General features: G+C 39.9%; 1 long non-coding RNA gene across 18 annotated transcripts in view; it reads right to left on the bottom strand.

Annotated features, from left to right (window-relative positions):
• The window catches only part of LOC144320662 (uncharacterized), a 183,828-nt gene that overhangs the window by 151,012 nt on the left and 19,012 nt on the right, over positions 1-13,804 (bottom strand). Inside the window, exon 1 of one of the 18 annotated variants that reach the window (XR_013386279.1) lies at positions 9,132-9,278. The exons of the other annotated variants lie outside the window; for them this stretch is intronic. This is a non-coding gene — a long non-coding RNA (uncharacterized LOC144320662). Of the gene's footprint in view, positions 1-9,131; positions 9,279-13,804 lie in introns of those variants that run through there. 18 annotated transcript variants of the gene reach the window in all.

The raw sequence follows: 13,804 nt of genomic DNA, 5'->3' as shown, positions 1-13,804 counted from the left end.
ACATGTTCTGTACCTTGCCTTTTTCTACATAATAGTATATCTTGGAGGAACCTTCTATTTCAGCACATACAAATCATTCTTTTACCAAGAGGAAGAGTCCATCACTAAGATTATAATTTATTTCACAGCCCTTTTCATTTATTTGTTTTTGCTACTATAAACAATGCTGTGGTGCATATGTGAACTTCTTTAAAAGAATGTAGCTTAACTTCATAGGCTTACTAAAAGTGAACATTAGAATATGCTACAGGTATTTGCACTTGTAGGTCTCTGGAGTTTATTCATTTTCTCTCATTGTCTGTTCCTGCTAGCTTCTCCTCACTTCTAGTTTCCTGTGTCCTTAATCCTCTGATTTTTGGCAGGCCATCCTATCTCCCATGGTTTGCCTAGCCCCCATGATGATTGAACTTCATTTGGACTTGCTGTCCTGGCCTTGCCATTGGCATCCTCGCAGGACCTATCCACCTGTCTCCATCTGCCCTCTGGCTCTACAACCATAAAATGATGAAGCATCCATTTGGACACTTGTGATATTGTGATTTATAAATTATAAATATATATTTGATCTTCATCCTGATTCTGGCATAGAGCTACTGAAACCCTTAGAATTTCCTAAGTGACAAGAGCATTGAAGGTGACTTTTGTTATGTTAATAAGGTAACTTTTGGGATCTTCCTAGATCACCTAAGGATGGGCCAGGTCACTAGAGGAACCAACTGTGTGAATAGAGTTTTGGAACTTTCAGTCCCACACCCTGTCCCACACCCCCTCCCACACCCCGGGGAGAGGAGTGGGGCTGGAGACTGAGTTCAACCACCAATGGCCAATGATTTAATCCATCATGCCTATGTAATGAAGCTCCCATAAAAACTCAAAAGAATGGGGGTTCAGAGAGCTCTGGACTGATAAACACAAGTAAATTTGGGGAGAGTGGTATACCTGGTGAGGGCATGGAACTCCACACTCTTTCCTCATAACTTGCCCTATGCTTCTCTTCCCTCTGGCAGTTCCTGAGTTATTTTGTTTTATAATAAATTGGTAATCTAATGAGTAAAATGTTTCTCTGAGTTCTGTAAGCTGCTCTAGTAATTAATTGAACCCAAGGAGGGTGTTATGGAAAACTTCAATCAAGCTGTAGCCAATAAGAAGCACAGGTGATTACTTGGACTGGTGTCTAAAGACAGGAGAAGGGGGTCAGTCTTGTAGGATGGAGCCCTTAATCTGTGGAATCTGGCCTGGTCTCCAGGTAGATAGGGTCAGAATTGAGTTGAACTGTAGGACACTCAGCTGGTATCTGAAAATTGCTCAGTGGTAAGGGGAAACCACATGTGCGCACACACACATGAATTTGGGTGCCCAGAATCATTAGTACTTGAACCTTATCAAGTACTCCTATTAGGTGAATGGGAATTTGACAGAAATGTTTCCAAGAGTGAAACTCTAAGTATCCTTTAAAGGACTGGGTGGATTTTAAAAGGTAGAACAAAGTCCTCAGGGGAGAACTAAACAATTTCTCCAAATACTCTGCAGCACATGACTCTATATAAGGCAGATATTCTGTGAAAAGTCAACTAGGTTAGCATGATTCCTTTAAGTGCCACATTAGTACCTAGAGTCCTGTTTAATGTGAATTAAATTGCAATGAATATTCTCAAGCCAGACAAACTGTCTGCAAGATTATTGAGGGCCCACAGAGTGCCATAAAGACCTAGAAACAAAGGCTCAGAGGCATTGATCAGGAGCTTGTATTGAGCTGGTCTCTTGGGAGGATTCAGATGTAGGGTTAAAGATTTTATAAAGAATTATGATTCTCAGTGATGAATGAAAAAAAAAGCTAGAGCAAAACCACCCTGCCAAAAATGAAAGAGTGTCTTAAAGACTTGACAACAGTGGCAGTTCTGCCTGCCAATGCTGTAGGATAAATTATGAACCACACAGCAGTTTAGAGTGGCTTAACGACAATTACTGGATGATGAATACATACTTGGAAATGCTACTATTTCTGCAATAGCATAATGATATCAAATTAACAAATTCTAGTTTATTCTTCTGTCTGAGGGTATGAGGATACAAATCAATCAGTTAAATATGTATAGGTACAACCCTACTTGTTGAAGATCCCAATGTTCTATAAAGACCTTCTGAGTAGCATCCATCCACCATTTTTCCATGTTTGGAAAAATGTAGACTACATGACCAAGGATGGATGGTCTAGATTTCATATTTACTTAGTGTGGTAGGAAGAATAATCACCCCCTAAAGATATCCAGGTTCAAATCCAGGACATGTGAATATGTAACCTCACATGGCAAAGGGACTTTGCAAATGTAATTAACTTAAAGACCCTGAGAGAGGGAGATTATCTTGGATTATCTTGGTGGGTCCAGTGTAATCACAAGGGTCTTTATAAATAAAAGAATGATGTAATAAGAAACTCAGAGTCAGAGAAGGCGATGTGATGACCATAGAAGTAGAGGTTGGAGTGATTTGAGAGAGGGGCCATGAGCCAAGGAATGCAGATGGTTCGCAGAAGTTGGAAAAAGGCAAAGAAATGGATTGTCCCTTAGAGCCTCAAGAAAGAACATGATGCTGCCAATACCCTGATTTTAGTCCACTGAAACTCATCTTGGGCTTCTGACCTCCAGAACTGTAAGAAAATAAATGTTTTAAGATACTAAATTTGTGGTAATTTGTTACAGCAGCAATATAAAACTAAGACACTTAATATCTTTCATTATTGTTTTCTTCTTTTCTTTGCCTCATAAATTCAGAGTCCGACTGCCAAGTCCAATACTGAAGGAAAATTCAACAAAGCCTATTTAACAAAGCATAAAAAAGATATAAAGATCCAAATGAAAGAAAGAGAAATATAAAATAATACTATAATTTTTAACGCCATATTAGCCTAGAACCAACTTTGGCTAGTTGATAATTCAATTTATTTAAATATTTTCAGTATCTCTTACACACTCATATTAAATTTACCATAGTCCCAGAAGAGAAATTTCTTCTATGCATTTCATGGATATCTGAATATTTTAAAGGCAATAAATTTAAAATTTTAGGATTTCAAAACTTATATTCAGATGTTGTGATGGATTCTTTTGAGGATTCTCCATTAACTTCCCTGATAATTTCCACCTCTTTGGGAGTTGCCACTTGACCTACAGGGTTTAATCCCTCCTTCTAGCCAATATGAATTGGAATAAGGGCAGGCCACCAGGAACTCCTGACCCACTCTAGGCCAGTTATTTCTCCTGGGAATCTAGAATTTGAACTGTAAGATTCAAAGTCTGGGAATTGGAAGCAGAATTACTTTAATGCCATAATAGAGAAGCTCCATAAGTTCCACAGGTGAATGTTAAGCCTTCCTATGCCTGGTTGTTAAAGTCTTCCTTGGATTCTGTAAGACACTCTATGTGGCAATACAATTTGTGTAAGTAGCAGCAATTCTCACCCTCCCTGTACCGACACTGTTGCCACAGTCCTGAGATTTGCAGCTCCTCTCAGTGATGGAATAGATTTACCTATCCCTTGAATCTGGGATGGCCTTATGACTTGCACTAAATGGTGGAATGCAATGAAAATGATATAGAAGTCTTCACGACTCCTCAGTCTATCTGTTGTCTGTCTGCCTGTCTTTCTCTCTTCTTCCTTGTTTACTATCAAAACAGGTTCAGTGTAGCCTTCAGGGTAATTAGACACATGTTACCCACTCATAGCCTTAGTTCCAGTCAAGAACCAGTCAACCACTAGACATGTGAACGAGACATTGAGGATATTCTAGATCTGCCAGTCCTCTTTTGACCTACCAGCTGATCACAAATTGATGAGCAAACCCAGGCAAGACTAGCCAAACCTTGCCCAGATGAGTAGATCTATCCATGTGACTCATAGATGTACAAGCAATTTTTTTCACCATTTTAAGTCAGGGTTTTGGGTGATCTACCATGAAGCAATTGAGACTACTATGACATTACAACAAAACACAGTTCCCACCCTCACAAAGTTGACATTCTAGTGGGCATTGTGGGAGATGTGAGGAAGCAGACAATACACAAACAAAATGTAAATATATGGTACAACAGATGAAAAATTAATAAGTCAGTATTGGAAAAATAGAGAGTATGGTGTGAAGGGAAGAAATTAGTATCTTCCAAAGAATGAAGATGAAAAGTATCTCTATAAGATGACATTTAAGTAGAAACTCGAAAAGAGTGAGTAAGCCATACAAATATCTGAAGAAAAAGCATTCCAGGGAAGCCTGGGTGGCTCAGCGGTTTAGCGCTGCCTTCAGCCCAGGGCATGATCTTGGAGATGCGGGATCGAGTCCCACATCAGGCTTCCTGCATGGAATCTGCTTCTCCCTCTGCCTGTGTCTCTGCCTCTGTGTGTGTGTGTGTGTGTGTCTCTCATGAATAAACAAATAAAATATTTAAAAAAAAAGAAAAGAAAAGAAAAGAAAAAAAAAAGAAAAGAAAAGAAAAAGCATTCCAGATAGAAGAAACAGCAAGTGCAAAAGCCCTGAGGCAAGAGTGAGCCTGGCATGTTTGTGAAATAGGGAAGCTTTCTGGAGCAGAGAGGTAAGAAAGAGACCAGGGAGAGATCAGAGCAGTTGCCAGGGCTCAGATCATGGTAACCCTGACAGTGATGATCAGGATTTTGTGGATTTTACTCTCAGCAAGATGAGAGGCAATTAAAAAGGTTCAACCACAGTAGGTAAGTGAAAGGAAACACATTTTACAATGCTCACCCTAGGTGTAGATAAACTCTAGATAGAAGAAGGGAGACCATTTGGAAGGCAGCTGCAATACTCTGGTAGAGATGATAGTGATTTGGACCAACATATTTTCTGTTCCTACAGGGCTCATCACAGAATTTGCAAATGTTTGATTATGGGATGTGAATTAATGAGGAGGAAGGGATCACTGGAAGGTTTTGGCCTGATAACTGAAGGGACAGATAATCATTAATGGAAATGGAGGAAAGAGGAGGATTGAGGAAAATCAGGACTTTGGTTCTGGACATACCAAATTGGAGAGTGGTTCTAGCATTCAAAGGATAACATCAAGTAGATAGTCAGCTGTATGAATATGGAGCTGAAGTCAGAGCGCTGAATTAGAGACACGAATTTGGAAGTCATTTGTGTATAGCTGGACTTAAGAGACCTGAGTCTGAGAGAAATCCTTCAGAGAGAATAGAGAACAGAAGCAGCCTTGGGGCTCCCTAATGATCATAGCCAGGAAGACAAGAGGAATAGGTAAGAGTTTCAAGGTATGAGAACCAACAGGGTTTCTGCCAATAAATTCTCTTCTCTTTAACCTAGCTTAAGCTAGTTTCTGTTATTTATGTAATGGGATAATACACAGATTTTAAAAAGAGGTTTTCCTTTCTAAAAATTATCCCTGTTGCCCTGTGGCTCTCTATGTGCTGGATCCAGAGCATCATGGATGCACAGGGAGGGCAAACACAAAGACCTCTCTGACCAAGCGATCTTTTTTTTTTTTTTTGTCATGGTGGGCATAATAATCCAAAACCAAAACATTTTTTATTTGTGAGAGCTAAGAGTATGAGAAAGAAGTGGTTTTGTTTTGATTTCTAAAGAAGCTGAGCCAGAGCCTAAGGTAGATGGTAGAGTCCAGTAGGATATAATGCAGGATAGGGATTAAGGGCAGTTTCTAGCCCTATCCTCACCTCCCTCCTGCACCCACCACCCCCTCTTAGTCCCCTACCCCCAATCCTGGCACTGGAGGAAGATAAGATCACCTCCAGGGCAGGAAAAAAGAAAAAAGACTGGAGAGAGAAATCTGGAGCTCTGAGATGTTTGTGAGGAGCCTTCCCAGCCTGCTTTTCTCCACTGTCCGTCCACACTGATCAAAGTTGAAAGCCCTGCTGGGGTGCGTGTGTGTGTGTGGGGGGGCAGACAAAGACCCCCCCCAGGCAAGTTTGAAAACCCCTCAGCCAAAGGACTTTGTTCTCCACTTCCTAGCTGGGGTGCTAACAGGACTAACTCACAGTGCCTCTCACACCAATTCAGGAGAGTGAAGTGGACACGGTGGCCCTGTGTATTTAGGCAGAAAGAGCCTGGACTACTGGATACCTCCCCTGGTCTCCTCTGAATTCTGCAAGCCAGTATGCAGCATAGATAAGATTCACTGATTTCCTCATGTCCCCAGAGTTATCCAACTCTGGATATGGAGTTGGCTACAAGTTGGAGATGGAGATGTTGGAGATGGCTACAAGTTAAGTGTCTCCAGGTCTGCAAAGGAGTCACCAAGGCCAGGGGCAAAGTCCCAAACCAAGGCGTCAGGGTGGAGAGTTCAAAAGCCCAAGCCACAAGGAAGCCTCAGCTGAGGCTGGGAGAAGCAGTGGGGACAATGAGAACCACAGGAGTCTACCTCGCACCACCGGTGTGGGAGACCAGCCTGAGTTAGGTGAATTCCATTACAGGGAAATTCAGTTACATCTGAGCTCTGGTGACACATTTTTAAAGCAGGATGCCTGCTGGAATGGAAAAAAAAAATCCCTGCTTAATCTAGGTATCAAATGCTAGTTGTACATTCTGCTTATTCAACAACTAACCAGATATTCTGTAAATTCTACTGAAAATATTTTGGTGATGTTTTTGTCACTAATAATCGAGTGCTCTCCAGTTGGTGGTTTAAAATTTATTTTTCCAGGGGTGCCTGGCTGGCTCTATTAGTAGATATGTGACTCTGGAATTTGGGGTTGTGAGGTCAAGCCCCACACAAGGTAGAGAGATTACTTAAAAACAAAATCTTTTAAAATTTCATTTTTCCATATAAATGATATTATAAATAGTGGTTGGCTTCCCATATTAGTTCATTAAGCCTATGTAATCCATAATATAATTGAATTATAACTAGTCTAGTTGGTGCCAGGGTGGTATAGTGAAAGGGTGTTACAAATGCCTAGCACCACAGTGGATCCTCAGCTATATATTTAGCTTTTCTGAGCCTCAGTTTCCTTACATGTAAAAAAGAGATAACAATATCTTTTCTTGTAGGTTTGTTATAAGAGTTAGTAACAATTTCCCTAAGATACCCAAATCTTCAGTTGTAAGAATTAGTAAAAATTTCTATAAGGCACCCAAATAATTTCTGTAAGATACTTCAAGTCTTAGCAATTGATCTTGGCTCAGCGTTGGAAAAAATGAAATGATTGAATAAATCTATTCTAAGCTACGGATTGTTCATACCCCTTTAATCCCCATAGAAGTATTTGCACTTTTAAGTGAGAAAGATCCCTAATTTAATTAAATTCTAAATAAAGGGATTTTCAGTAATTCTTTTAATAAGGAAGCCAACTAAAATTTAAACTACCGTGAGGGAAAGTAGTTTGAGAGAGATGAGCACCCTCTAGCAAGATGTATTTACCTGTTCAAGCTAGCCTAGGTCCTCTCTCTTAGGATTAGTTTAGGCTGCATATACCAGAAAAGCCCTAATAGATTTTAACAAGATAGAAGTTCATCTCTCTCATACACATAAAAGGAATCTTGAAGTTAGTGACCCCAGGACTAGTATGGCTACTTTATAAAGGCATCAAGCTCCATAGCTCCTTTGCTACCCTTGAGAGTGGGTCTTGAACTCACTGTACAGTAAGGCTGCTAGAGCACCAGCCATCATATCCACATTCTGAGCAGCATATGGAAGAAGGGGCAAAAAATCAAAACCACTTCTTGGAAGTTCCTACATAATAATTTCACCTGCATTTATTAGCTAAACTATAGACACATGACCATGACCATATCTAGCTGTAAGGACGGCAAGAAACACCCTTCAGTTGAGTTTTGTCTTCAAAATAAATTTAGGGTTCTATTACCAGGAATGAAAGGAAGAAGAGATGTCAAAAATAAGCAACCAGCAATCTCTGTCACAGCACTATTAAATGTGTAATTTAGCTCTTGCTTCTCAGTTGTAATTTCCCCCTTTTATACTCTGCTCTGTGATGATGGAGATGGGACCCTGCAAACTCCAATCTGCTTTGCCAGAGAATTCTAGAGAGAGACTAGAAGAACTTTCTATTATCCAGCTCTACTTCTACTTGATATTGGCAGTTCTTTCCAGGAGCAGCTTGCCATTTGCCAGAACTCACAGACCAGCGTCCTCTCTCCTCACTTCATGGTACACCAGCGCCAGGCTGGCACCCCTACCATGGACTGAACTGTGTCTACTCAAAGCTCATATGTTAATGCCCTAACTCCCAATGTGACAGCATTAGAGACCAGGCTTTTAGGAGATAATTAAGGTTAAGTAAGGTCATAAGAGTAGGGTCTGAATCCCAATTCTCTCTCCCTACTAGCGGGGCACTCAGGAATGGCCATGTGAGCACAGCAAGCAGGTGGCCATCAGCCAGCCAGAAAGAGAGATCTCATTAGAAACCAACTATGTCAGTGCCTGGGTGGCTCAGTTGGTTAAGCAACTGCCTTTGGCTCAGGTCATGATCTCAGGTCCTGGGATCAAACCTCACATTGTCAGGCTCCCTGCTTAGTGGGGATCCTGCTTCTCCTTCTCCCTCTGCCCCTCTGGACTCACACTATCTCTCACAATCTTTCTCTCAAAGAAATAAACAAAACCTTAAAAAAGAAAAAAATAAAAAAGAAAAAGAAAAGAAACTGACTATGCTGGCACCTTGATCCTGGATGTCCAGAACCAAGCAAATAAATTTCTGTTGTTTAAGTCTCCCAGTTTGTGGTATTTTTTCTAAGGCAGCCCAAGCCGACTAACATGGCTCCCTCCTCAGAAGCCTGTTTTCAGAACTACAGGGCCCATTCTCCAATGCCTTCCTTTGCTCCTCCAGAACTGGGTGGGGGCAGGGCAGTAGCTATTTTCAGTAGTTGCCACCTTTTTGATCATTTCTGTCCTATTTTTGCCTTTTAAGTTCTTCAATGTCTAGTCAAGTCTTCATATTAATTTTTTTCACCTGTTAAAATAAGTGGCTATGGTTTCTGACTCTTGACTGAACCTTGACTGATACAATATGAACAGCTCCAGGTCACTCCCAGCCATGGCTACACACACCTAGACGTGCCAGTGGCACTTTTCCCAACCTTCATTTGCCCCAGACACATCTCTACCAAACCCCATCTGCCACTTCATACTTTTGCTTACCTTTGCCTCACAGTGGTCTTCGATCTAGATTCTTTCTCCCTTTGCCCAGCTGGATGATGTAGCTGGGTTTTGGTTCTCTTCCTCTATAAAACACAAATTCTGATATTCTTGCCTAAGAACTGAGCTGCACTGCTTTCCTAAGTCCCATGTTTTCCTGGATGGGATAAGGGTCATAATCTAAAATTATACACCCAAACCAGCTCCCTTTATCAAGCTGTTTTTTTTTTCCCCAAAGTTTTAGAACTTTCTACTTTTATAGCCTGCCAAGTTCTTCCAACAGTTCCAATCTGTTCTCCTGATGGAGGGAATCCCTTGGAGAAGGTAGGACACTTAATGTAAGAAAACTAATTAATTAGTAAGGCAGGTATTTTATGTTGGGAGTAGCCTGAAATAATTGTGTACTTAGCTATGCAATTAAAGAATAATTTCCAGGCAATACATCATCTTCACACATTTTCAGGTTGCTTTCATATTCAAGATTTCTTTTCTGCCTCATCTTTTCAATGCTTTATTTATTTATTTATTTTTAAGATTTTTAGCTTATTTATTTATTTGACAGAAAGATGGAGAGAGCCAGAGAGCGCAAGCAGGGGGAATGGCAGGGGGAGAAGCAACCTCCCCACTGAGCAGGGAGCTTGACTCGGAGCTCAATCCCAGGACCCTGAGACCATGACCTGAGCTGAAGGCAGAGGCTTAACCAACTGAGCCACCCAGGTGCCCTTCAATGCTATATTTAGATTGAACGTGTGTCCATGTATTGGAGGCCATGGAACAATAAAAAGTTTTTGGAGAGTTTATCTTTCCTTCCACAGTACTATTCCATTACCTCTGCTTCTCTTCTTAGGCTATCTGGTTTATTTTAACAGACTTTTCTTTCCTATCACTATAAATCCCACAATCACTAAAAAATGCTAGGGAATAAATAGACTCTTTCAAGACTCCTTCAAAGTGCCCTCTTATCAGGTTATCTTGTATAAGATAATAACATTTTAGGCCCGATTCATGTCATGAATCTTGTCTGCCTGAAGAATACTTCTTGTAAACATGTTTTTATAGCCTTAGGCATGGGTGAAGTGGGAGGCTGAAGAACTAGTCACTGATTTAAATTTTCTTGCTTTCTCTGTGGCTGAAAAAAAAGAAAACTCTCATCTATGTGGCAACAGAAAGAGCTAGATTGCAATATGCAGACATTTTCAAAATATCTAGAAAGCCTCAGGACTGATGATGATCACACTGATTCAATACAGTGATCATTGTAGCCTCTGCCAATGTCTGTTTTTCTGTGTTCCTAGAGAACACTGACATCCATACCCATGGGGGTTATATTTTTCAAACCAAAGAACAAAATACACTATCAAATCAGTGTGAATTTCCTAATTTATACAAATGAGGGTGATAGAGAAATAACATTGGACACGACTGTCTCAAGAAATTCTATTATGGCTGCAATTTCCTTAACAAATGGGCAAAACACACCAGGCAAATCAATAAAGGCTTTGCAGAAGGTTTGTTTTACTTTAAACACATGAGTTAGCACACTTTTTCTGTAAGCGGCCCGAAAGCAAATACCTAAAGCTTTGTGGACTGCATTGGTCTCTGTGTTTGTTTGTTTTTTTATTATTATTTTTATTATTGTTTTCATTTCACTTCATTTCATTTCATTTCATTTCATTATTTCATTTGAGAGAGAGAGCATGAGCACACAAGCAGGGGTAGGAGCAGAGCGAGAGGGATAAGCAGACTCCAAGCTGAGCAGAGAGCCCAACGCTAAGGCACAATTTCACAATCCTAAGATCATGACCTGAGCAGAAATCAAGAGGTGGATGCTCAACAAACAGAGCCACCTAGGCACCCCAACAGCTTCTGTTTTAACTAGTAAATTTAGCTATTATAGCACAAAAGCGGTCACAGGTAGTGTGTAAATGAACCAGTTTATTCTGTGTTCAATTAACACTTGCTTTTATAAAAACAAGCAGGGGGCCCTTTTGGCCCATGGATCACGGTTTTGCCAACCCCTGTTCTAGGATATCCAAGAATATACTTTTCTCTTTACATAAAAGAAAGCCACCAAAAAACTATGCCACCAAAAAAAACTATGTTCTGTTTTCCCAATATTCTGCATAATTACCTACACATGTTATACCTGTAAAAACTAAAATGTAGTCCTTTTTCTTTCAGCTTCCTGAATTGAGGCAACAAATTTTTATGCCCATAGAGAAAGGAATTTACTGCCATTTTGTCATTTTGTATTTGCTAGTGTTGTATATCAAGGCAAGACATTATAACTAACGGGATATCATTTATGGGCAAGGCCTGGGTTCTGACTTAACCTTCCAAAAGGGTAAGTGTAAGAGCATTCCAGGCCATTACAAACCAAATAACCCAACAAGGACAGGTGAAGGCTTAATGCCTCTAATGGTACTCAGGATAATCAATCAGCCAAGACAAATAGAGAAGACTGTCAATGTTATGTTGATGAACTAGTGGGTGGTTAAAGGGAAAAAAAGGAGTGGGTTAAAGGAATATTTAAAAGTGCAACAAAGGATGAAATTCTTTCTAGACCCTTGAGGCAAAGGTTCAAGTTCAGGGTTGAGGTTAATGGGGTTCATAGAGAAGAGGCTTCATCTACTAGATCATAATGATCCAGTCTTATGGGATATTTTTTGTTGTTGTTAAATCACCACCTTTTAAACACCTAACCATAAAATAATCGTGGTTGAAGTCCTTGGAGTGGGAAAAATAATATTAATAGCTAATATTTGAGTGTTTGCTCTTGTTTTACATGTTATCATATTTAGTATTTATTAGTATACCCAATTTATAGGTGAGGAAACAGGCTCAAAACGGTTAAGTAATTTGTTCAAGGACACATGGATATGAAGAAACAGGATGAGAATTTGTAAATGGGTCTGTCTGACTTAGAATCCCATATTTTCAATCTCTACATTATCCTATCTTCTCTCCTCACTTCTTGTTGATGGTTAAATCTTCGGGTCACCAAAGATTCTGAAAGTTATTTTTAAATAGATGGTAAACTAAGTTCTAATGTTCATGTTTCAAAGACACCCAAGATCAAACTCTGCACCTACTGAGTTGCTTAAAATTCTGTTACTGAGAGGAGGGTATCTTAAACTTGGACATTTTTATCCTGGGCCAGAAAAAGAAAGGAAAGAGATGGCAAAGGAAGAGTTTAGCAAGTTGAATATTTAATTAATTTCATTAAATATTTAATGTAATCAATTTGTTCCCATAAAAGTTTGGACAAAATATTATAGGGCCAGCACATTGATGAAATTAGAATAGAAAAATGCCAGGTTACATAAGGTACTTGATGGTAGTAACAGAATTCAGTCAGACACATAATGAACAATTTGAAAATGAATATATATGTTTGCATATGTATATATAAATTTTTAAAGAGTATTCCCTTTATTATACCCAGCTAGTCTCTGGAAGGAGCATTCATCTTCCTAATAAGGCATTATTTCTTCCTTTCTGCTACCTAACACATGTCTTACAAGTCCTAGTTACAAATTAAAAATTAATATGCTGTTTGTATCACCCCATTCTCTGAGATGGTTTTCATCTCTGACATATATCCTGCTTCTTCTTTTTTATCATAGAATTTGACATATTGGGGGATCCCTGGATGGCTCAGCGGTTTAGTGCTTGCCTTCGGCCCAGGGTGTGGTCCTGGAGTCCGGGATCGAGTCCCACATTGGGCTCCCTGCATGGAGCCTGCTTCTCCCTCTGCCTGTGTCTCTGCCTCTCTGCCTCTCTCTCTGTGTGTCTCTCATAAATAAATAAATAAAATCTTTAAAAAAAAAAAAGAATTTGACATATTTATGTAAAACTGAGCCTAAAGCCCAGTGCTGTTTTCCTAATTTGTCTTTACTATTTTATCCCATAGGTTTGGTTAATGACAGCCACCCTCTTCCTCCCCAAATGTCCTCCCTCTCTCACAAGTTATAGAACTTGAGAGCACGATTTCTTGCATACTAATTTAAATGATAAGGCATTTATTTATCTGTTTGTTTGTTTGATTTTTTGGTTAAAGAAAGGTAAATGAAGGAAGTCTGGGGTAAAATAGCTCCCTCTGGGATCTTAGCTTCAGCTGTTTCTCCTTGTTTTAATAAAGTCACTTCTGGAGCACCTGGGTGACTCAGTCAGTTAGGCATCTGCCTTTGGCTCAGGTCATGATTCCCAGGACCCTGGGATGGAGCCCTGTATTGGGCTCTCTGCTCGGTGGGGAGTCTGCTCCTTGCCTCTGCCTCTGCCTCTGCCCTCTGCTCAAGTGCATGCTATTTCTTTCTTTCTTTCTCTCTCTCTCTCAAATAAATAAATAATAAATAAAATCACTTTGGATTCTAAATATTTTGTCTCCAGAAAACCATCCAGAACTGAGGTGATTTCAAAATATTAGGCATATTCTAGGACCCAATACCCCAAGGAGTTAAACTGTCTACAGATCATTTAGACCACCCACCTGTAATAGATGCACGGTCTGTCTAAATTCCACAAAAATGCAAAAGCCTGCCTCTTGCTATCTCTCCAAATTGTGCCCAGGAGGCTTTGCTCCCCTTTAGAACTGCTGAGCTAGACAAGAATTTTACTCCTCTGGCCCAGTGTCACTTGCAGGTGGGAGGGAAAGGGAAATTAAGACACAAATTCCA

Source organism: Canis aureus, chromosome 9, assembly GCF_053574225.1.
Source record: "Canis aureus isolate CA01 chromosome 9, VMU_Caureus_v.1.0, whole genome shotgun sequence".
NCBI lineage: Eukaryota > Metazoa > Chordata > Mammalia > Carnivora > Canidae > Canis > Canis aureus.
The sequence above is the reverse complement of the archived record's forward strand: the minus strand, read 5'-3'. Positions and strand labels throughout refer to the sequence as shown.